Source organism: Nelumbo lutea, chromosome 4 (genome assembly GCF_056320005.1).
Source record: "Nelumbo lutea isolate HS-2025 chromosome 4, American lotus-T2T, whole genome shotgun sequence".
Classification (NCBI taxonomy): domain Eukaryota; kingdom Viridiplantae; phylum Streptophyta; class Magnoliopsida; order Proteales; family Nelumbonaceae; genus Nelumbo; species Nelumbo lutea.
Window position 1 is genome coordinate 74911941 of NC_142687.1, and position 26374 is coordinate 74938314.

The following is a 26374-nucleotide window of genomic DNA, read 5'->3' on the forward strand; positions in this document are numbered from 1 at the left end:
CATAGATAGGGTTCATCCCATACATAATATTTTGCCTCATACCTGATTTTGTTCCTCATGGATTTGCTAAGGTCATTAGGCAAAAATCCGGTGACCAAGTAGTTCACAATACCAACATACCATGGAACTATACATTTCACGTGAAACAGCTGCTCATCAGGAAACAACTCATAGATGGGTGAGGAGTCCTCATCTTTCACCAACCTACTTAGATGATCTGCCACTGAGTTTTCAGCTCCCTTTCAATCCTTAATCTCTAAATCAAACTCTTGGAGCAAGGGTATCCACCTTATCAGCCTCGGTTTTGACTCCTTCGCTAGTATGTATTTCAAAGTTGTATGGTCAGAAAATACAAGTACTTTAGAGCCAAGCAAATATGATATGAATTTGTCTAAAGCAAGCACAATAGCTACTAGCTCTTTTTCAGTAGTTGTGTATTTGTTCTGTGCAGCATTCAACGTTTTGGAAGCATAGTAGATGACGTGGGTCTTCCCATCAATTCATTGACCTAGAACAACCCCTACCGCATAGTTGCTTGCATCGGTCATGATCTCAAAGGGCATGTTCCAATCGGGTGGTTGAATAATGGGAGCAATTGTTAATAAATTCTTAAGCTTGTCAAATGCTTCCTTGCACTCATCACCAAAATCGAAAGGCACATCCTTTTGCAACAAATTGGACAATGGTAGGAAAATTTTTGAAAAATCCTTGATGAACCTGCGATAAAACCCTGCATGTCCAAGAAATGAACGAACCTCCCTAACATTTGTAGGGTAGGGTAAGCTCACAATCAAATCAATTTTGGCCTTGTCGACCTCTATTCCTCTAGATGAAATAACATGTCCCAACACAATGCCTTCCTTCACCATAAAGTGGCATTTTTCATTGTTTAAGACAAGATTTGTTTCCACACACCGATTTAGAATTTTACTTAAACTATTTAGGCAGTCATCAAACGAATCACCATAGACAGTAAAATCATCCATGAATACTTCAATGCATTTCTCAATAAAATCAGAAAATATACTCATCATGCATCTTTGAAAAGTGCTTGGAGCATTACACAAACCAAAGAGCATTCCTCTGTAAGCAAAGGTTCCGAATGGGCAAGTGAAGGTTGTTTTCTCTTGGTCCTCCTGGGTAATAACAATCTGATAATATCCCGATAACCCATCGAGAAAACAAAAGAAGACCTTACCTGCCAATCTCTCTAACATCTGATCGATGAAGGGTAGGGGAAAGTGGTCCTTTCGAGTGGCCAGGTTAAGTTTTTGAAAATCTATTACCATTCGCCAACCACTTTGAACCCTCATGGGAATTAGTTCATTGTTTTGATTTTTTACTACAATAATCCCAGCTTTCTTAAGTAGAACATGAATAGGACTTAATCATTTACTGTTCGAAATTGGATAAATTATCCCTTCATCTAACAGTTTAAGTACTTCCTTCATTACTACCTCTTTCATTACCGGGTTGAGTTTTCGTTGTGGTTCTCTAACAGGTTTGGTGCCATCTTCCAAAAGGATCCTATGCATGCAAATCGAGGGGCTGACCCCCTTTATTTCGACTAGGGTCCAACCAATCACCGCCTTATGTTCTTTTAGGACTTTGATGAGCCTCGCCTCTCCTCCTGCTCCTTAGTCAACCATTTTGCAATGATCACGGGCAATGTCTCTTTTCGCCCAAGTATGCATATTTAAGAAGATTAGGTAGGGTCTTTAGTTCCAACTCTAGAGTCTGCAAAACAGAAGGCAGCAATTTTGTGTGAGAAATTGTCAATGGAATATCAGAATTGCTTACCATTTGTTCCGGCATTGGTTCCAGACTGTCATAGGACGCATCAAACTCCTCTTCCCTATCCGATTGTGCCTTGTATTCTAGCTCATCATCCATGTCCTCCTCTCCAAAGACTTCCTATATACTCGAATCAATGGTATCAATAAAGCAGATCGAATGACATTCACTAGGATATTTCATGGCTTCAAAAATATTAAATTTAACAATCTCTCAGTCGAATTTGATGGAGAGGGTACCCTCGCCCACATCTGTTTTGGTCTTGGCCATTTTCATGAATGGCCTACCTAATAGAAGTGGGGCTGAACTTGTGACCGTGTCCTCCTCCATCTTCAGGATGTAGCAATGAAAAAATTAAATCGTTAACCTGCACCAATACATCCTCAACAATCCCTTCTGGGTAGGCATTAGAATGATCAGCTAATTGGATAACAACTCGAGTTTCTTTCAACGGACCTAATCTTAAGGCACAGTAAATTGAGTATGGCATGACATTGATAGATGCACTTAAGTCTAACATAGCACGCTCGATTCGTTTATTGCCAATCACACAAGGTAGGGTGAACATACCTGGATCAACACATTTTTCTAGCAAGTTCCTCTTGATCATTGTTGAAACGTTCTCTCCAACTCGTACCTTCTCATTGATTTGCAGCCTTTTTTTGTTAGTGCATAATTCTTTTAAAAATTTTGCATATTTTGGGATTTGTTTTATTGCATCTAACAAAGGGATGTTGATCTCTACCTTCATGAAGGTTTCTAACACTTCTTGCTCATATTCCTCTTTCTTGGACTTTCCCAACCTGCTAAGAAAAGATGGTACAACAGCATTAGTAACTTTAGGGAGAGGGGGGTCGGATATTACCTCAATGGGGCTATCGCTTAACCCTTGTCTTTCCTCTTCCCTGGCTGCCTTCGATGGCGAGCTTGGTTGGGGCTGCAACTCCTTTCCATTTCTCAACACTACTGCATTAGCATTCTCCTTTTGGTTGACTACTGTTTGTGATGGTAGTTTCCCAGAGTTCTGTGCCTCCAACTTGCTAATGGAAGTGGCAAGTTAGCTGATTTGGTTCCCCAAATTCTGAATACTGGCTCTTTTTTCCTACTGAAATTGTTGAGTATTAGTAGCTAGATCCTTAACTATATCATCTAATGACATACCTAAATTTGGGGGTTGGCATTGCGCTGTGGCAGGTGCTGAAAAATGGGGCTGTCGACTAAAAAATTGGGGCTGGTATTTCTGCTGTCCTCCTTGGTTCCCGTAGCTTAGATTTGGATGATCTCCACCCTAGATTGTAGTAATTGGTGTAAGGATTGTATTTTCGTTGGGTCTGGCCTGGGAACCCTTCTATGGCACTTACTTACTGCATCGATCCATCCTGTAGTGATGGACACATGTCCGTAGGATGACCAGGGACCGAACGGATACCACACACCCTGGATGGTTGCAATTGTCCTGTAGTGAGTTGCCTAACCAGAGCAGTTAAATCTAAAATTTGATTTTCCAAAGTATGGCTTACCTCATTTACATGTCTAATGGTACCATTTGTTCTTGCACCGAACTGCTGTGAATGTTTGGCCATGTTGGAAATTAATTCACTGACCGTTTCGGGTGTCTTGTTCACTAAAGCTCCTCCACTGGCTGCATCTACCATACTTCTATCCATGGGCTGGAGCCCTTCATAGAAGTATTGGATTAATAGTTGTTTAGGAATTTGGTGGTGTAGACAGCTAGCAACAAGTTGTTTAAACCTTTCCCAATATTCATATAGCGTCTCACCACCAAATTGCTGAACTCCACATATTTCTTTTTTTATGTTTGCAGCCCGGGATGCAGGAAAGTATTTATCCAAAAATATCTTGTTCATCTCATCCCATGTGCGTATTGAATCGGGAGGAAGAATATACAACCAATCCTTTGCTTTGTCTCATAAAGTAAATGGAAAGGCTATAACTTTTACCTGATCCTCGGTCATACCTTGGGGTTTCATATTTGAACAGACAACATGGAATTCCTTTAAATGCTTATGAGGGTCATCACCTAGAAAACTATGAAAAATAGGCAATAATTGTATCAAACCAGATTTTAGTTCAAAAGCTACCTCAAGAGCTAGATATGTTATGCACAGGGGCTGTTGGTTCTTCCTCTTCGAAGATGGGTTGATCACAAGTTGGTAGATCGAAATTTGAATTCACCTTTTTAGGTGAACGATCATTCCATTGCTTTGCCTCATTCCTTAAACAACGGGTAGTCTTCTCAATTTCGGGGTTGTACTCGAGTTCACCTCGTTGAGAAGCATGAGTCATAAAACAAGAAAGTTAACACAAATAGAAGGTAATATCTAAGAAATTAAAGTTGCTCCCCGGCAATGAGGCCAAAATTTTGACGGATTGTCGAAGCCCTCAAAATTAGTACTAGTCCTACAATAAAATATTTGTAGTAAAAGTGGTACTAGGTCGAATCCCATAGAGAGCTAACAGTAATCTCTCAACCGAATGAATATTATCACTGGGTGGGAAAATTAAATAATTGAAATTAAAAGAACAAGAAAGCAATAGCAAATTCAACAAACAAGAAGTAATCAGCCTTATTGAATTCTGGTTCAAGGGTTTGGTTTAGTCAATTGGCCATCGATCCTAGGCAGACTTTGGTGGTCTTGCAATTCAAGCATTTAACCTTAGATTTATTAGGATAGCCATAATAAATCTTGTGTTTTCTCAAATCAACTAACAAAACCTAGCATTTGATCAACACTTATCACTAATCGACTGGGTATGATAGTGTTCCATATCCACTAATGATAGCATTAAGCTTTGTGAAAACAGTTAAACCAAAATAACAATAACTGAGATAGCTGCAATTATCGAATTCTACTCCATCGATTCCCTTTAGGTTAAAACATGTCAATACATTGGTCAAAGGCTGTCATAAACAATTGACCCAAAAAGATATTAACCTAATTGCTACTTGTACCATTATTCATGACAATTACAGATCACCAAACTATGGATAGCAGTAGAAAAATCAACAATAATTCAGTTTGTTAGACTAATTAACATTAACATTCAATGAAAATATGCACAAGAATCAATGAATACTTGAATTAAAAAGCAAGATCTTAAATTAAATACAGAACCTCACAATGGCACAATCAAACCCCCTTTAAACCATAAATGAAAAGATTAGCTGCTCATGATCTTCGAATTCTCCATGCTCTACTTCTCAATGGCCAATCTTCTCTCTTGATAGCTTGAGTTGCTTGATGATCTCTTGGATCCTTGGATTGAGTGATGCTAAAGCTGGTCCCTTCCCCCCTTTATATAACTTTAGGAGGAGGAACTCTCTCCAACTCCTTCTAGGAGATTAACCTCAAATTAGAAAATCTTGATCTGTTTTGAACTTAATCATATCATATCTCTTATCTAGTGATCTAATCCAATCTTCTTATCTTTATAGGATTACATTCAAAAATTTAAATCTAATAAGACTCTCTTTCTGGAGGTTACATTCGAAATTGGGACTCTAGACTCTTGAATTCGAGTTGGGCTGCTTCAAGATACTTCTGCAAGTTGGGCTTCAGTTGTGAAATGAGCCTGGCTATGAACTTGCTCCGACTTCGGGCCCAGTTTCATATTCGATGCGAACCGAATCTGTCAAAATGGAAAACATAAAAGTTGTGGGTCTTTTTTTCATCTTTCTGATGCCTCTTGAATTGTCCAATTTGAAGACCGGAATTGAGAGTTATGCCCAGATTACTGACCATTGCCGAAACTATGCAAAATCACCCGAATTGCCCTGTTTTCTTCCAATTGCCTTTTTTCTTACCCTGAATCGAAATACAAGACTAATGAGTCCATTTAAGTGCTAAATTGATGTAAAAGAGTGAATATTAGGAAATAAAAATAGTGTAATTTTTAGTCTCATTAGTATTTGACCGCTGTGAAAAACATACTAAAATACTTTCGAAGGACAAAAGAGTTTTGTCTGGTATTTGATGGTAGTTCACTACAGATCCAGGGGTATACTGATGCAGATTTCCAGTCAGATCCAAATGATAGAAAGTCTATATTTATTTATATCTTCACGATAGGATCGTGTGTTATTAGTTGGAAAAGTAGCAAATAGCGGTCCACGACGGATTTTACAACCGAAGCCAAATACATTACCGCAAGTGAATCTGCCAAAGAAGTCGTATGGATGAAGAAGTTCATTCAGAAATTGGGAGTAGTTCCATCCACCACATCACCCATTCCATTGTTGTGTGACAACACTGGAGCCATCGCTCAAGCTAAGGAAGCACGAGCCCACTCGAAGTTGAAGAACATCGAGAGGAAGTACCATGTACTATGGGAGATAGTTGGAAGAGGGGATGTCTTGATTCAAAAGGTAGCATCAGCGAAAAATGTAGCAGACTCATTGACTAAGCCACTAACACATAAAGTATTTGAGAAATACGTAGAATGCATAGGACAACGGCTTGTACCCGATTGGACCTAAGTGAAAGTGGGAGCTATTAGACACTGTATGCCCTTAGACTGGACACATATGAGACTCATGTTAGTTTAGAATCTTCACGGTCGTTGGATAGATCTAGGGAGATTTATCTTGCCAAGGTAGACAATGATGTGCTGCCAAGTTGGTTGGGGTGGCTTGTCTCAACTACTAGGGTGAGACTTGAGGTACACATAGTGTGGGTTTTCTTGAAACCTTGAACTGAACCAGAATTCTAGTAATGCTCTAGACCTTGGAGATAGATGGGCAAAACTGGAATGTTACACCTGACCCCTAGACTCGATTATGATACTGTGCTAGGAGTCGGATTGTGTTGCCTTTGATGTGCCAATCAATGAGATCCTTAAAGGGGGTCAAAACTTGGGTATGTTGGGATAGTCCGAGAATTCATCTGAGTGGGTGATCATAGAGATAGGATCATCCCCTTTGTCAGACAAAGTGAATGATCAGGGATGCACTCTCTCTGATGGAAACCTAAACTGCCGGCAATTGATTTCAACCGTTGAATTTTTTTTTTTGCAAAATGTATTTATATAGAGATATACAAATATATTATGGTTTCGAAATGTTTGAAAAAGATTTTAATTCTTGAGGTCCATGTGAGTGGAGAGTGCAATACTGTACCTTGTAGCCGAGGGAGAGGTCCTCCCTTGTCGGGCAATGTTTGATCATTAAGGGCTGAGAGGTTAAGTGTAAGACCATTAAGGGTTATACATGATGGGCTAATCTTGCATCTGCTCACAGTCCTTGGACCTTCATAAGATGGCTGGACCCAATGACCATTTAGTTTAAATGTTGGGCCTACTAAGAGCCCATGGTGATGGACTCAGGGGTTCACTGTATTCAGCAGTGAATTCGACCAAGCCTTGTAACAGAGGCTAGGCTGAACCCATGTACCTGATGTGTAGATCAATGTTAGGATCCCACACCATACAAAGAGAGCCAATCTAGCTAGCATTAAAAGGAAGTGAGCCTAAAAAATTAAATGGGCCTAAAAGCCCATTTCGAATTGGGTTAATTGGATTAATTAAATAAGGGCAGATCTAGGTTTGGATTAGTAGATAAGGATAAGAGGATAACTCTATCCACTTAAAGAGTTCAGATCCAAATAAAGATTTGGATCAGGAAACTCCTAATTTGATTAGGAATAAGCTAATTTTGAATTGCAGATAAGATAAGGGATTATCCTTATCACTTAAAAAGTCCAGGTCCAAATAAAGAATTGAATCAGGAAACTCCTAATCAGATTAGGATGTTGTCTCTTTAAGGTTATAAATAGAGAGCAGGGTGGACCTAAAAAGGACACTAGACACAACAGAGAGAGAAGACAAGTAGTTGGACTGATATTGCTTTCAGTTCTTTTTCTTCCTGCTCTTGCCGCCCTACCCAGTTCGAACTCTAGTTCTTGGATCTGATCAAGATTTGATCTTGATATTGTTTCTTGTTGGAAGAAACAATTGAAGCTGTGCTTCCTACCCCATTCGAATCTTGTTGAAGTTGAGGGATGATTTGGTACACTCTTTGGGTGTGAACACCTACGTTGGGAGGAACTTTTTGCATGGATTCCGTATCAGGTATATCCCTCCCTAATCTTGGTTTCAGATTTGGTTTGGTTTGGTTACAAGAACGAACCTTGAAAGTGTAGTTTTCTAAATTGGGAATATGATTCCCAGATGAGAGTAAAGAAATTTTTGAAATTTCACCCAACCTTTCTATAGGGTTCGGCCATCCATATGTCGGATCTCCCATCCCTTCAGACTAGAGGTATGAAGTTATACAAAAGCTAGAGGGTCAGACCGTGGGGACTCAGGACATAAGGTTGATTGCAAAATTCCAAATGGTGCATGGAATACTATACTATCGAGAGTTGGACCGTGTAAGGACGAAGTGCTTAGGAAATCAGGAAGCGGAGGTCGTGTTGGATAAGATTCACAGAGTCACTTGTGGAGATACCACGAATACCCTGTTCCGCAAATTATAGCGCTTGGGGTATTACTGGCCTACGATGAAGTGGGTTTCGACTAAAATACAGTGGGAGTGCTATAAGTACGTCCTGCAGGTAGACAATAGGGAATGCTTAGTAATTTGTGATGAGGACTGGAGGAAGATATATATATACTTATAGGAATGCACACTCCCCATTGATACCCAACTACGAAGGAAGCTATTGTCCAAAATTAGGAGATTCTACCTCTAGGACGGTATGCTATACAGGAAGTCACACACAAGCAAACCTCTGCAATGTTTGGCTGGCGAGGAAATAACACTATAGGAAAAATTGGCTTTAGCTACGGACAAAACCATTGCAAAAAGATACAAAAAACCATTGCTATATCCTTTAGCAATGGTTTAGCCATGGTTTTTTGTTGGTGGCAGATATTGGTGTGCCACGGATGTTGTACACCGTTGCTACAAATATACCTATAGCAACGGTATAAACCGTTGCTAATAAAATAACTATTGCAACGGATTTATTTTGTACTGTTGCTACAAAGTGCTATAGCAACGGTTTTATCCATGGCTATAGGATATGGGCTATTGATGAATAAGTAGAAATAGCAATGGTTTTAAATAAAATCGTTGCTAAAAGTATTAACCATTCTTATGTATTGCTACAGTTTTTTACATTAACGATTTCTATAGTATCATTTTATAGCAATGGTTAGGGTCAAAAACGGATGTTGTAGCCTAGTTGTCACAAAATATGACCACATTTGAAGTTGTTGTATGGAACCTTTAGCAACGGTTTGATATAAAAGCTTATTTCTCATTTGAGTTTTAATGAATGCCATTACCAAAAAAAATTTAATTTCACTTGTTCCTGTATAATAAAACCTATACAAACTTATACAAAATATTCATAGCAGTCTTTGTTCAATACACATTTTTAATAATTTTTTTTTTCATCACCAAAAAAAGAAGAGAGAATTAACAAAATTATCCTCATTGCATCTGAATAGTTGATTATATGCACGTGCATCATACTCACATCCTTCGTTTTGGATCATAAACTTCAGTCTGTCATGTTCAACAAAAATGAATACATAAGGATTGATTTCAATACATCAGATATATAAATTAAATAATGTAAGAGTTTTATATGCATTATACATTACCATTGATTTAACCCATGCAATTTGAGCTCCAAGTGCATCTCCATGAGTTACCATATTACCACATTTCCTCAACAAAACCAAGTCATTAATCATTACTGATTTCAAGGATATTTTACACCATCCATGACCAAGTGCTTCATAACCACCACCTTTTTAGGATCTTCACTTACAAGTATACCTCTTGCCACCTCTTTTTTATCATACCATGGGTAAAGGATCTTCACATGTTTGAAATTTTATTTTTATTTTTATTTCTTTTTTACATTTTCTATTTGAACAAGTGAAATGGATGAACTGAATGATCAAAATATTCTACTAGTGACCCAATCACCAAAATGAATTCTATGAACAGTCCAAGTCTAACAACTTTGTTTTTGAGCAAGAACAAGAGCGCTGTGATAGGTTTGAGTTCAGCTTCTGGTATAGTTTAATTGAAGCCCATATAGACTTTAGGGATCTATGAAGGTATACCTATTGAAGAGATTGTATGTTTGTCCTATATAAGTAGAATTTCTGTGAATTAGGGGTGGACTGTGGGAAATTGGTTATGGGCCAAGGAAAGGTCATGTAACATAGAAGTGAAGAAAGCACATTGCTGGCCAAGGAAAGGTCAAATGAACCCAATGGGTTATTTCCACATTATTTGTATAAAGGGGTCGTAGCACCAACTATAACCTATTAATCTTATAATCATTTGGTCAGTATCATTTTGGGGTCAACCAATACCATTTGTCTATTTCATTCAATACATGGTTGAGATGGATTTTAATAATAAAATGCGTAGCTTGTAACAGTGAGAATTTGGGCCTAACTAGCTTTGTTTGTGAAGACAGGAGGACCACAATGTCCCCAATTTTCAACGGAAAACAGCTTTGGGTTTGGGAAGAAACGATTGACTAGAGGCTACAGCATAAGCGAGAGTAGAGTTTTGATTTGTATGGGTTTGGGCTTTGGGGAGTGCTTCTGTGCTAACAAATGTCTTGGAAAGGTGATTAAAGGGGTCACCAAAAGGTAAAAGTCTGGGGGCTTCACTAATTTAAGTCAATCTTCTCTATCTTTGCTCGTATCACACTGGTCCTGGTCCGACCATATCTATCTCTGTCCGTGTGTGGGTGTGGGTGAGGAGAGAGAGAGAGAATCATTTAAGCATCCCTAGTTTTGATTTGGTCCCCTGTAATCCAACTTTTGTGGTATAAAGAAACCATACTGCTTTCAAAAGAAAGTGGAGTCTTCTTGTAGTGCAGTTAGATTGTCAAATACCCAATCTCCAACTGGCCCGACCGGAATTGGAACACCTTTCAGAAATGAGAATTAGCTTCAGCTTTCTGCACTAGATTGCGGAATTGGAACACCCTGGGATGGAGAAAGTTCTTACCTTATTGTAATACTTAAGGTTAGATTTAATAAAATCTCCTCTAATTGATAAAAAAAAATCTTGTGTATTTGGGTGCTTGTGATATCTGAACCAGATGTACTAAAATCCTCTCTTTGAATTAATAAAACTTTCTTCACTGATCAAAAATCTTTTGTACCTTTCAGACTTTCTGAATGAGGTTTTGAGAAAGGATGGGGTGACAATGCAGAAATTGTAAAAGAGAATGAGATCACTCTCAGAGGTCCTCCAAACACCAGACCCACTAAACATGGTTCTTTGGTAGGCTTCCTACAACTTTCGATGTTGTGATATTCTCTCCCCATGGCTAGTTTGGCCAAGCTGATGTCCTTGGCTTGCCAGATACTGGTGGACAGTTTAAATTTGAGCCAAACAAAATATGGGGATAGAACATTCTGATTTTGATTCCAACAGATTCCGATTCCAATTCTAACTGTAGCCCAAATGAACCCTAATTTAATTCATATTTTAAACCTATTTTATTTCAATGCAAACCAAGCAGTATTTGGTTTGAAAGAAAGATAGGGAGAGGAAGAGAAAGATAGAGAAACCTGTACAACTTGGTAATGTTTTGAAAACTATCAAACCATTATTAATGGTAGGAAAACCTGTACAATACATCAATAATGACATTTATGGAGACTTTCACCAATTTAATGGTAGGAAAACCATCAGAATTTTAAAAAATAAATAACCCATGGCACTCCAATATCAATAAATCTTATAAGCATTAAAATTAACCCACATGGATTAGCATATTTTTCATGACCATGTAAAGCATATTAACATTAGAATTAGAAAGAAAAACAAAAACTGCACGCATATATGTGGGGGATTTATTTAATCCCCTAAAACTCCTCACCATGCCGGTTAGCATATCCATAGCACTCCAATATCATATAAAGCATGTCCATAGCACATTCCATGGCATTCCAATATTAGAAAAGATAGCCAAAGGAATAAACAAATTAAACAATGAAATTGTTACTTACAACCTTTTCCAAAGCAACCTAGATTCCACAAATCCCACACAAAATGCTTTGTGAATATAATCAATCCTATAAATTCACAATAATCAATATAAGTAAATAATCTTAAGGATAGGATAGCACTAGTCATTATTTTCACTTCATATATTGTTATTATGTAGGGTATGGGATAGGACTGGCACTAGGGAAATTTAAATTCGTTCTTGGTCCACAATTTTCATCACATTCTATATAAACATTGTCTTTTTTGCTCACTTATACCCATTTCAATCAATTGCAGCTGCTTACACCACACATTTGGAATATTATGGTAAAGGGTGGAAAGAAAACAAATTTGTATGCTTAGCATTGCTCAACCATTTCCCATGAGGAGTCGTTTTACTTTCTGGTTTTGGTAATTCACCTTTAGTCTCAATTCTGATTGCAGATTCAATTTCAGCTTTCTTACTCAGACTTGCCCTGCATGTTAATGTTAAAATTGTAATTTAAGGTGGTTGTGGAGAGTTAAGGAATTGATTTCCATTAATCTTACTCAGATTCTAGGAAATGGACCTTTTAGGGAGGTTATAGTCAATATTGATAATACTGTTGTTGGGGTTGTCCAGCCTTGTACTGTGATATACACTAGAGGGATCAACCATCTGCTATGGAGACCTGTTTTTGGAATTTGTAAGCATTATTATCAATATTGATAATACTGTTGAACTTGCACAGCTAATAAAAAAGAAGAAAGAAGAACAAAACAGAGAAGAAAAAACGAAGATGATGCAAACCTTGGGAGTTGTAAGTGGAGCTTGTGCCGAACGAATAGAGAAGAAATTCAAAAACAAGAAAGCCTTGCAGCCACGGAGAGAGAGAGAGAGAGAGAAACTCACCGTAGTATTTTATTTGAAGAGAGAAAGACCAGTGGAAGCCCAAGGGTTTTCAACTATATTCTACCTATCCAAGCCGGCATCCCTTAATTGATTATAATCAACTCCTCCCAGCTAACCAAACGAAAAGAAGCCCTTACTCCTTGAACAGAGAATAGAGATAATGAACAAGAAGGAAAAACAGAGAATAGAGATAGATAGGAGGGAAAGAAAAGCAGAAAGAGGGAGGTGCAAGCAAGAGAAACGCGCGGACGGGCAAGGTTTTCGTTTTCGCTATTTTCTTTTGTTAAGTGATGAAAAGCAAAACACCCGCATAAAGCAAAATAGCCACGGTTCCATATTCTTTCGGGAAAAGCTAAATATGTATTGCAACCGTTGGTTTTAAAACCGTCTCAAGAAAATACGTTAAAGCCAAAATATATACGAGAATTGGACATAGAGACGGACAAAATATTCGGTTGTTATAAATGATTTTTTGCAACCATTTTTTGTCTTTTGCTAGAAAAACCGTCGCTAAAGATTATATTTCGTAAATGACATGTTGGAAATGGCCCATAACTCCGAATCAACAACCCATCAAGACCAGCTTGTCTTGTATAACCACGTTGGTTTTTATTGGCAGCGGTATGCATGTTAGTGTCACAAGTGTCAAATCCACGAAAAAATGATCCATAAGTCTTTTCACACTTGGGATAGACCTTACAGGGAAGATGCATCTACCTTCAAAGGGTATTGTTTCATTTCAAATCCAACCCACACGTGCGACCAAATCGCGGTAAACCCCGAATAATGACAAACAGTAAGCCAGTATCAGGCGAAATGAGGATTTTTTTTGCAAAGAGAATCCTTTTCCTAGCAGCTTGTGCGATCGGATTGCATGCACTCGACAAAAGGACATACACAATACCAATTCACCTGTCACTCGACAAAAGGACAAACAGCGGCTGACGAGGCCTAGACAATGATAATGGCTTCACCCATGTCAGAGCTCACCACAAACCACCTACAAACGGTACACACACAACACGACTGATCACATGTTAGTAGCACTAAATACAACGCTTCCTTTGGTTTCATTCAAAATCGATGTGCATCATCAAAACAAAAAAAAAAAAAACCCAAAAACATATAATACAAATTTACAGTGCTGCCCATATGCTCTTAGCTCGCCACGTATGCTCTTAGCTCGTCCCGCACTGCTTCTATACCCCCAAGCAGAGGTTCCCGAGCCACATATGCTCTTAACTCGTCGATCTCTACCTCGCACTCTGCCACCATGCGACACTGATGAGCACATTGTTCCTCAAGATCCATGAGATCCCTGGCCGCAGCAGCTTGCCTTACTTCTGCGGCCTCTATATGTGAACGGTTCAGAGATCCATCCCATGGATGCCCAAAGATTGCGGAATAAGGGGCGAATTTCAAAAATTTTTCTCTCCCTTCAACTAGGAATCACATTCTCTATTTAGAAAATCATATTTTCAATGATCAATCTTGAACCTTAAACTGAACCAGATCTGAACCAAAAGGAATGGGAGAGAATAATACCTGATACGGAGAAGTAATATCTCCCAATGAAGGTGTTCACATCCAAAGAATGATCCAAAGACTGCTCCCACTGAAAATGGCGCAGTGCAGGATGGAGCAGAATTAGCAGTGTTCTTCCTAAGAAATCTGTCATTCGCAAGAAACAGTAGGATGGAACGTGAGCACAACTTCCTTTTTCAATTCTTTCTCAAAGAACTGATGTCAAGATCCAATCTTGACTTCTTCCACAGCTGGAGATCGAATTGGCAAATAGGGCGGCAAGAACAGGGAGGCGGCAAGAGAGTATTCGCAGGGTGCAAAATTCTCTCTTCTTGATTTCAGCACTAAAGAGGATCTGATGTGTTTCTTGGTCTCTCTAAAGGATGCCGCCCCCTCCTTCTTTTTGTTACATTGAAAAGATCAGCTCCTAATCCCATTAGGAGGTGCTTATCCAAATCATATTTGGATCAGCCTTCTCTTCTAGTGATAAGGTTAAACACTTATCTTATCTGCAGATTAGATTAGCTTTATCATAATCCCATTAGGAGGTTTCTAGATCTGAATCACATTCAGATCTGGACTCTCTGAGTGGATAGGGTCTTAGTGATAAGGTTAAACACTTATCTTATCTGCAGATTAGATTAGCTTTATCCTAATCCCATTAGGAGGTTTCTAGATCTGAATCACATTCAGATCTGGACTCTCTGAGTGGATAGGGTTAAGACCCTATCCTATCTGCTAATCTATCTCAGAATTCGCCCCTTTAATTAACTAAATAAATAGCCCAGTTCGAAATGGGCTTTAGGCCCATTAAGCTTATGTGCTCACTTAACCTTCCTAACTGCTGCCCAGTTGGGCTTCCTTGTATGGCGTGGGACCCAAGCATTGATCTACACATCAGCCACATGGGTTCGGCCCAGCCTTTGTTACAAGGCCTAGTCGAATACACTGTTAAAGACAGTGCACCCCCTAAAACCCATCAAATGGGCTCTATGAGCCCAACACTTACCCTAAGTGGTCCCACCTTGTAACACCCAGGGACTGTGGGCAGATGCAAGATTAGCCCATCAGGTATTATCCTCAATGGTCTTACACTTAACCTCTCAGCCCTTAATGATCTTACACTACCCGACAAGAGATGACCTCTCCCTCGGCTGCAAGGAACAGTGTTGCACTCTCCACTTATATGGATCCCGGGAATTAAAACCTTTTGCAAACATTTTAGAAACCATAATGTATATACTTTTATATCTCATATAAAATATATTTTGCAAAACAAATTTCAACGGTTGAAATCGGCTGCCGATAGTCTTTGTTTCCAACAGTGAGAGCGCATCCCCGATCATTACCTTTGTCCGACAAAGGGGCTGATCCTGTCACTATGATCACCCACTCAGATGAATTCTCGGATTGTCCCAACATACCCAGGTTTTGACCCCCGCTAAGGATCTCACTGATTGATACATCAAAGACAGACCGATCCGACACCTAGTGCAGTATCATAATCGAGTCTAGGGGTTGGGTGTAACTTTCCAGTTTTGCCCATCAATCTCCAAGGTCCAGGGCAATACTGGAAATCTGGTCCAGTTCAAAGATTCAATTAATCCCACACTGTATGTGCCTAGGGTCTCACCCCGGTAGCTGAGACAAGCCACCCCAACCGATTTGGTGGCACCACAGTGTCAGCCTTGTCAGGATATGTCTCCCCAGACCGACCCACTAGCTGTGAACTTTCTAAACTAACACGAGTCTCAATAAGTGTCCAATTTAAGGGTATTACACAAAAACATACCAAGGAAACATGAATCAAATATGTACTTTTATTCATTTACAATAAACTCATAAAGTAAATCAATCTTGATTGAAGCTAAAAGCATACAAAACTGTCTAACAATATGACGGTGCACGTTTGCCAAAGACCACCCATAAACTAATGCAGAATCACCCAGACCTGCCCTCCAAAACACATGTGCCAAGTGAATGATGCGGTTCTCAACTTCTGCGACATGAAATCCAACAGCAGAAAGGCTCTCGCAGGTCTTCAACCATTGCACTAGAACATTCCACGAAATCCGATCGTGGGGGAGGTTCATTATCTCGAACATTACAACCGCAAGCGTGTTCCATGCCGGACTCATGATGACAGCAAGTAGCTCGACTGGAAGCAGCCAACCAAATCAGAACAGGAGACCCGTTAACGACTTCGTACCCCAAAGGGGCTATTGCATTCTCTTCGCAATGCCGCACGAGCGTTTCACGGACCACAGCATATTCTAATGTAAGCGCTGACCCTACCAAAGATGCGAATTAGAACCCATTGATTCATGGACAACCAACTGAACGTCGTGACGAACAAAGGCCATTGTTAACTTCGGTACGTAGAAATATAACGAATGGACACTCAAGATTGAAAGCGCGAACGAGACTCAGACAATGCCGTGGAGTATGGCATAAGACACTCTTTTATAAAATATCGCGGCCCAGTGAAAACAGAGCTGAACAGGCACGTCAAATGAATCATTGCGGACGACGACACGGTATGACTCATAAATGGGACTCAAAAGGAGACAGGACGCTGCACAACACTTACCAAGATTCAATTAAGTACCCAACGCCATCGCTTAAACTCTCAAAGCTCAACGCCACACATGTCACTTTTTACATCCAAATCGAGGGCTATGATGATCAAGACTGCAGTTTAGCCACCATATACACCTTGGTACCACAGTCCAACGTCTTTATCCCCACGGATATAAAATCAGCGATTGATTTAATTGCCTTTTGATGATTTTCTTCTTGACTGTAGTAAAAGAGAGTGGTGAGCTAGATCACACAAACAGCACCGACTACCATTAGAAATCAAATTACCAAAAAAAGATAGGGGGGTTAAATCTTAGATCATCATTAATTACCAAGCACGAACACACAGGGAGCACACGATTCATACAAAATCCCAAAACAAGTAGAAATATGAGACCCAATGCCAGCGCCAAAACCGAAAGACAAAAGAATGACAACGTGCTTATCCATAAGTTCCCACTTATCGATAAGCAGGGGGCCTAATGTAGACATGTATAGTTCATGCAAAATCCCTATGAATACTCTAACATCATAGTAATACCACAAAATTGCTCATAAGTCACCTATAATTACCGCAAGCTACTATGGACCTACAGCGCATTAGATGATACCATGATAAACCCATGACTCGTAATCCGACTCTTGGAAGCGGGTCCAGGGAGGACAATGGGCCGAGCCCATGGCGAGGCTTGTATGTGCCCAAACACACGCAAGCCCATTATGATGAAGCACTTTATAGATTGCCATGAGGCATTAACAAATACTAACCTTCGGATAATGACATCATCGTTTCCATGTAAGATTAGTTGTGGCACGTGGGAGGGTAGTGGCACACGTACCTAATAATTGCCAGCAAATAATATATTCCCTTCCCCAATACGAAACGAAAATCCTGATCTCCTACCTTTTAGGATCTCGGGATCTTCTTCATAAATAGAGGGTCCTCCCCATGTCAAGGGGCATCGAAATTCTCAATATCTTAGCTACTGATACCCTGTAATCCATAACTCTCTCATCTTCTTCTCCTAGTCTCATACCAAGAGACCTTCGCACCCTTTGGAGGCACTCCTTCATCCTTCAAAGAGACCACCCTCTTATCTAGCCTTACATCTCAGCCCTACAATAAGAATATAGGTGTCAATGGACCGGATTTGAATCAAATCAATTTAAATCAAAATGAATTAAAACAGATTGGACAGTCTAGACATTGAATTGGATCGATCCAAAATGGTCCAAAAAAATTCATTGGATTGGATTGGACCTGGTCCATATAATGGACTCACACTGGACTGGATCGGATTGGACCAAATCCAGTCCAATTGGCACCCTTACCAACTAGGACTCCTAGCTAGTATCCTATTGCAAACCAACCGGCAGGCAGTAGCACTCTCTTCCTATTTAACGGAACAAATTCATTAGTATCTCAGAACTGCAATCTTATTTCCAACCTCCCAATAGACAGGGTATGTCATCTCAATTTCTAATTGATGTCACTCGTAGTATGTCAAGGTGACCGGTCATGATACTACAACCCTCAGGATCCCGTATGTCCAACAGGATAAAAAATTCGTTGCATCTTAGTGATTCGAAATTGATTAATAGTGTTTAATTAATAAACCCTATGATGAATAAAACCCAGTTGGATAAAAATCAATGTGCATAAGATGCAGACCTACATGGCTGCTCGAAGTCTCACCCTAATAGTTGATACTTAACTATTAACAGTCTATGTGCCAACCATAAAGTTAACTGCCGAAGTCCAAAGTCCATTGGGACCTTCTAGGTTTACAAAAAATGGAGTGATTTAGATCTCCCGTTATCAGTCTTACTCACCAAGTGAATGCCCTACAATGTAAAACTAGAAACAACAAGATTACCTCAAACAAAAATCCCACTTTATTTCAGAAACTAACAAAAGATACAGATTGGCTTTAAATGAGCAAAAGGAAATTGTATTTCCAACATCTCATTCTACTCTTGTCTGTTGCCTTTTGTCAAGTAATAGCTACTTGGATTAGTACTTCAATCCAAGAATGAAAGGCGCTCCGGTGTCTTTCAACCACTCGTTCCCTAGAAGGAATGGTCCAGCAGTAAAACGAAGAGCCTCATTCCTATGGTGATGACCTTGAAACCCTTCCATTTGACCCTTTCGGCGGTATTAGCACCTGGACCACGGTTGTTATACTCAGCATATAACAAAGTATCGAGTGCAAAGGTGCCATTCCATGGCATCCACCCTTCAGGTCTTATGAAATCACCAATGGCAGATTCCATGATAATTGTCGTTGCATATTTTTGCCATGGGCGGCCCAAGAATGAAGGGATCTTTAACTTATCAACGGAGAGCTGTTGATCTGGGACGATATCGCAGTTTTGGATCACAATACCAGTTTCCTCATCCGGAAATTTCTTCCCTTGTGCTGTTACTGTATTTTACTGGTTGTCCATAGGCCTTCTAACGATGATTTGACAGTCTTGCATCACTGCTTTCGCGTTACCGAATATGAAGTCAATGGTGCCGGAAACGACACAGTTCTGATAGAATTGGCGAAAGGCTTGGACATACAAGGTGTCTTGGTATCCATCCATTTTGCAATTGAAGAAAGCCGCCCTATCACCTTGGACGCGAAGCGCCACTGCTTGGTGCCCTTGGGGACCGGCTGTGTTTTCGAATCCCATCGATTTGGCGATGAATCCTTCCCCAATAACAGCTATAGTAGGAACAAAGAATTATATAACAGACTTGTTAGAATCAAGTAATAATAGCAAGAGGAAAAGGAATGTTAGGTTGATTAGGTCCAACATACAAAATGAGGCAGTTCGAAATGTGGAGGTGTCTGTAGCGTAGCTCTTCTTTCCGGTGACAATTGTACTCGTTGGCCCATCATAGGTCCCGGCTTTCACATAGATAACATATCTAGATACGCTATTCTTGGGGCATGCGGCAATTGCTTCAGCAATCGTCTTATATTGCCCACTACCATCCTTGGCTACCACTGCATTGGGTGTCAACTGTCCATTGCCTTGCAGAGATAAAAGCTTACGGTCCTTTAGTGTAAACCAAGTAGGGTAACCTTGTGCATCTAGAAGTCGGCGTCGAGAGTTGATGTTTGTGTTATTTAAGGCTCTGAGTATCGCAGACAACTCGGTGAGGATGGCGATGGCATTACCAGTAAGTTGAGTGGCATTGAGAAGCCCGTTCTCCATTGAACTCTTTAGCTTTTGGTGTTCAAATCCCTCAGTGCATGTCTCTTCATAAGACACGACAGCGCTCAACCAATTCTTGAGCTCTGCAATAGGATCACTTGCTGGGTGCCTTTTAGGGTCATTCACCATGGAGATGGCGGACTGCAACTCGGAGATGGCATATTGCATCAATTCCTTGCAATCCCCGACTGCCATCTTATCGATGGAGCTATTGGCATCTTTGCCTATGACACCAAATTTTTCCAGTGCTGCTTGCACCTCCTCGACGATGGTTCTCCTATAAGAACTCATAGTTAATTAATCATATAACAACAGTTTGTATGTTATGTGTTTCAACTTTAAAGCACATGTGTTGGAGGAAGTGTTGCTCCACCACTCATACGGACACTTTTTACCAAAAATATAAAGAAACACCCTAGATTCAGGGACATATGGTGCATTCTTGGGTACAACTGAGCATAATCAAGTTCCATTTTCTGCAAATATAATGATGCATATTATACAATGAAAAACTATGGCATGAAAACTGTTGGGGAAGATGGGGTCACTCTAACTTTGGAGAAGAAGCTCTAAGGCGCGTCTAAAGACACTGTATTTAAAACACTATTTTCCCCCACTCAGTTTTACTGAGTTTGCTGTTGGGTTACAGGCAAATTCGTTCCCAAGATATAACAGATCCTTGGGCAAGAATCTGCAACCAGCAAAGTTGAAGAGTCTCCAAAGAAACCTTCTGTGAGACTGTAGCAGGCCGGATTGAGAGAGAGAGAGATAGTGAAATTCGAAATTGTGTGTTTTGGAGTCTAATTCATGCTCCTTAAATAATTTGTGAAGAGGTATGAGGAAAAGGTAGGTGCTGGTTTAGAGAAGGCACCTTGAACAGTCACAATTTCAAACATTATGACTGTTTAAAAAGTTGTTAACAGTTGGTGATTGTTAGCTTTGAATTGTGCCTCTTGATCACACCCGATTGAATCGTGACCGTTGATGAGATCAACGGTGATCAACGGTCATCAACGCACCAAAACCAAAGCTGCCCATCGCGAGCCACGCACGAAGTGCGAGCAAAGTGCGCCTCTAAAGCGCCTCATTGTGCCACACATACGCGTGCACACGCGTGTGCACGCGTTACGTGGTATCGAATCCCCATACTCTCCTCTACTAATTCTAAGGAGTGTAAATCAGCTCCTATTGAAATACTAAAAACAAAACTTGTAATTATCCAATGTGGGACAAGTTCAAAACTGGGTTTTTTTTGTAAGAGAAAACTAATTTTTCAACCAAATGTGCAGGTGCAATTTCTCATGTAATTGACCAATCAAACCCATTGGATTTAATCTCTTATGAGATTAAAATCCAACAATCCCTCACATTGATTGATCAATTACATAGTTCTCTCTCAATCCAAACTACTATGACACAGTTATGCATACAAAAGGTGTTTATCAACTTAAACCTCTTGTTAGTATAGTTATCTCAGAGCCTTGTCAAAGTTATTGGTGGTAAGACCTTAAACCAACTACTCTCAAGACAGACTGGAGACACCTATACACATAAAAATGTTCAGTCTCTGCAAGAGTTTCAAATTTTGCTCAGCACTGTTATGGTCATGTGCTTCTTTCTTGGTTTCATGAACAATCCCGAGAGCAAACCCAAACCCTCATGAGAAGCGGCACCACTTCTATATTCACATAGGTGAAGTTCCACTATGTGCTCCGTTATTTGACACATTTCAGAACTTCATTAAGAGTTTATCTCAACCTCTCATCATAACAGACAGCACTGTTTATGTTGTGATGGAAAATTTCTCAATGTCAGTGCTAACAGTCACATTGTTGTAACTTGTTGTTACCCATTAAACCCAATACTGATGGCTTTTCAGTTCAGGTTGGGTTACCATTACAGGTGACTAAGTAAAGGATTTTAATCCCATCTCTTTGGTTGTCATTTTTACAAATTCTCTAGCTAAACCCTTGGTAAGAGGATCAACCAAGTTTTTACTTGACCTCACATAGGTTATAGTGATGACTCCATCTTGAATTAGTTGCCTAATAAATTCATGTCTCAAACTTATATGTCTGGACTTACCATTGTAGGTACCACTGTAGGCCCTTGACGGAGTTGCCTCACTATCACTGTAAATGGAAATTTGAGGCATAGGACTAGGCCAAAGTTTTATATCCAATAGTAAATTCCTAATACATTCAGCCTCTTTTCTAACAGCCGCTAAGGCTATGAATTCGGATTCCATGGTTGAGTGAGATATACAAATTTGTCTCTTGGATGCCCAAGAGATCGCACCCCTACCAAGGACAAAAATCCATCTAGATGTGGACTTGTTATCTCATTACTGGTAATCCAACTTGCATCAGTGTACCCTTCTAGTACAACTGGATAATCACAATAAAACAAGCCAAGTTCCAAGGTTCTCTTGAGATACCCAAGAACTCTCTCAACTACCTTCTAGTGCTCTGCACCAGGATTAATTGTAAACCGACTGAGTTTACTTACTGCAAATGCAATATCAGGTATGGTACAAAGAATAGCATACATCAAACTCCCTACTGCACTAGCATACTCAAGTTGTGCAATTGCTCTACCAGTATTTTCTACTAGCTTTATACTAGAATCATATGGCGTGCTATATTCTTTAAATCCTAAATGCTTAAATTTCTCAAGTACTTTCTCAATATAATGTGATTGGCTTAATGCATAGCCCCTACTATGCTTTTTAACTTTTATTCCCAAGATGGTATCTACTTCTCCTAAATCTTTCATCTTGAAAGCAGAGGATAAGTATTTTTTAGTTTCATTTATGCCAACCATATTTGTACACACAATAAGCATATCATCCACATAAAGACACAATTACTCTATAATTTTCAGTGAATTTTGAGTAGATGCATCTATCAGCACTATTATGTTTAAAACCAAAAACTAGAATGCAAGAATCAAATTTCTCATGCCACTGTTTAGGTGCTTGTTTTAATCCATATAGTGATTTAACCAGTTTATAGACTTTCTTCTCGTTTCTAGGAAGAACAAATCCTTCTGGTTGTTCCATGTAAACCTCTTCATTTAAATCACCATTTAAGAAAGCAGTTTTAACATCCATTTGGTGAACATATAAGTGATAAATGGATGCTAATGCTATAAGTGTTCTAATAGAAGTTGTTCTAGCCATTGGTGCATAGGTGTCAAAGTAATCAAGCCCTTCCTTTTGACTAAATCCTTTAGCTACCAATCTAGTCTTATAAGTTTGCACAGTTCCATCAGTGTTGTATTTTCTTTTAAACACCCATTTACATTTTATTGGTTTTGATCCTGGAGGCAGATCTACTAGTACCCATGTGTTATTTGACATTATTGAATCCATGTCATCATTTATAGATTCCTTCTAGAAGGCACCATCTCTAGAGGTTATGGCCTCACTATAGGTTTTTGGATCATTTTCAATGTTTAGGACAATGGGTATTTTATTTAAAATCTTCTCTCTATCAGCCTCAACCAAAAATACAATTGATTGAGTTGAGATAAAATTTGAACCTAAGTGTTTCTCTGTTCTTTGTCTTTGACTTCTTCTAAGTTCTATTATAGGTGTTATAGTTGTGTTATTTCTTCTTTCAGTCTCATTATTATCAACAGGTATTGAGATCTGAGTTTCTCTGTCATTTTCTGTAGATTCATTTTCTATAGGTTCAGAACACAGTTTATTTTCAAAGAATTCAACATCTCTAGTTTCAATTATTATGTTGGACTCTAAGTCTAGAAGCCTATAGGCCTTGCTATGTTCTGCATATCCAACAAACATACTTTTCTTAGCTCTGAGTCTTAATTTGGTTCTTTTAGGATCTGAAACTCTATAATATGCTAAGCACTCCCACACTTTTAGATATGCTAAATTGGGTTTTCTTCCTATCCATAATTCATATGGGCATTTGTTATTAACTCTAGAAACAATTCTGTTATGTAAATGACAGGCTATTAGGAGTGTTTCCCCCCACAGGTTTAAGGGTGCATTAGCTTTTAACAACATGTAGTTTATCATTTTTGTAAGTGTTATATTTTTCCTTTCAGCCAGGCCATTCTGCTGAATGGTATAGGGAGCAGAACACTGATGTATTATTCCAAATTCTTCACAGAAAGAATTAAACTTATTTTTAAAGTATTCAGCACCCCTATCACTTCTATGGATTTTAATTTTCTTTTCTAGTTGATTTTCAACTTTAGTCTTATATAGTTTAAACATGTCAAAGGCTTCATCCTTAGTTCTCATAAGGTAGATATAGGTATACCTAGAAAAGTCATCTATAAATGTTATGAAGTATCTCTTGCCTCCTCTAGTTAATACACCATTGAGTTCACAGATGTCAGAATGGATTAGTTCTAGAAGTTGAAAATTTCTCTCAACACTAGGGAAAGGTTTCTTAGCCATTTTAGATTTTACACATATTTCACATTTTTCAGCTGATTCATTACTATAAGCAATTATACCTAGTTTGCTCATGTTCTTTATGGATTTAATATTCAAGTGCGATAATCTATCATGCCATAAAGAGAAAGAATCAACAATATGAGCAGAAACCTTTCCTTCATTAATACTTAATTTGAACATACCATTACAACCATATCCCTTTCCAACAAACATCCCATTCTTGGATATGATTAGTTTGTCGGATTCAAAGACAACTTTGAATCCCCTCTTACAAACAAGATTTACTGAGACCAAGTTCTTTCTAATGTCAGGAACATAGAGAACAATCAGACGAGTCAGTGTCTTTCCGGAGGTGAAGTTCAACTCTACGCTGCCTCTTCCAACAACTTTGGCACATGTTTGGTTTCCCATCTGTACCTCCTGGCCATCAGTCACTTCTTCGTATGTCTTGAATAAGCACTTGTCCTTACAAACATGGACTGTGGCGCCTGAATCAAACCACCATCTAGAAGATGATTCTACCATGTTGACTTCAGTAATCATGGCCACGAGATTGTCTTCTACCATGTTTGTAGACTTGGTTCCGCCTTTCCGATGTCGATAGACTCGGGCATAATGCCCCTTCTTTCCACAAACATAGCAGGATCCTTTCTTATTGTTGCTCTTTTTGAAATTCCCATCCTTCTTCTTTACTTGTTATGCAGGGTTAGTCTTTTTCGATCCGTTTTCCACATAATTTACCTTAGAGTTCAGCATACCAGTCAGGGTCTTATCCCTACTGTCTCTAATTCGAGACTCATCTTCAATACGAAGGTGTTGCTGAATTTGCTCCAAGGTAAGTTCTTCAGCCTTGTGCAGAAGCTTCTTCCTATAATCCTTCCAAGAGGGTGGAAGTTTGGCAATGATTGCTCCCACTTGGAAAGATTCAGGAAGGATGATGTTAAGGAATCAAATTTTATTGACTATCACCTATATTTCATGAACTTGCTCCAATATAGGTTTATGGTCGTTCATGGTGAAGTCAAATTATTCTACAATAAGATACTTATTCGTACCTGCTTCTTGCACCTTGTATTTGAATTCCAGGGCCTTCCAGATTTTTTTTGGAGATGTAAGTTCCTTGTAGAAGTTGTAGAGTCGGTCTGATAAGGCATTCAATATGTGTCCTCGGCACAGAAGTGAGTCATCTTCCCATTTTGCTCTTTCCTTTTTCAGTTTCTCAGAGTCTTTGTCAGTGGGTTCAGGAAGTGATTGCAGATTCGAGTCCAACAGATAGTATAGCTTCAGCGTGGTCAGAAAGAAGATCATCTTGTCTTTCCATCGACTGAAATTTGCTCCATCGAACTGGTCTAGTCGAACAAGATCTTGGTTCATCATCTTGGTCGAAGTCATGCTTGCTTCCGCCTCCATTGCAAAATAACGTTCTAAAATTGTTGGTGAATATGGGGTCACTGTAAATTTGGAGGAGAATCTCTGAGGCGTGTCTGAAGACATTGTCTTTAGAACATTATTTGCCCCCACTCAGTCTTACTGAGTTTGCTATTGGGTTATAGGCAAATTCGTTCCCAGGATACAACAGAGCCTTGGGCGAGAATCTACAACCAGCAAAGTTGAAGAGTCTCCAAAGAAACCTTCTGTGAGACTATAGCAGACTGGACTGAGAGAGAGATAGATAGTGAATTTCAAAATTGTGTGTTTTGGAGTCTGATTCATGCTCCTTAAATAATTTATAAAGACGTATGAGGAAAAGATAGGTGCTGGTTTAGAGAAGGCACCTTGAACAGTCACAATTTCAAACATTGTGACTGTTTAAAAAGTTGTTAACAGTTGGTGACTGTTAACTTTGAATTGTGCCTCTTGATCACACCCGATCGAATCGTGACTGTTTATCTCATCAACAGTGATCAACGGTGATCAACGCACCAAAACCAGAGCCGCCCATCGCGAGCCA

At 39.3% G+C, this 26374-nt stretch overlaps 1 long non-coding RNA gene and 1 pseudogene across 2 annotated transcripts; both read right to left on the bottom strand.

The window, feature by feature from the left end:
- Positions 1 to 9070: 9070 nt before the first annotated feature.
- On the bottom strand, positions 9071 to 13008 carry LOC148861106 (uncharacterized). 2 transcript variants are annotated; one of them, XR_016112548.1, is made up of 3 exons: positions 12579 to 12988; positions 9424 to 12459; positions 9071 to 9325 (listed from the first exon to the last, which is right to left on the bottom strand). It is a non-coding gene; the product is annotated as an uncharacterized LOC148861106 (long non-coding RNA). The 2 variants fall into 2 exon arrangements; XR_016112547.1 differs by having other exon boundaries at positions 9424 to 13008.
- Positions 13009 to 18798: 5790 nt separating this feature from the next.
- On the bottom strand, positions 18799 to 20282 carry LOC148861107 (putative pectinesterase/pectinesterase inhibitor 45 pseudogene; annotated as a pseudogene).
- Between the last annotated feature and the right edge of the window lie 6092 nt (positions 20283 to 26374).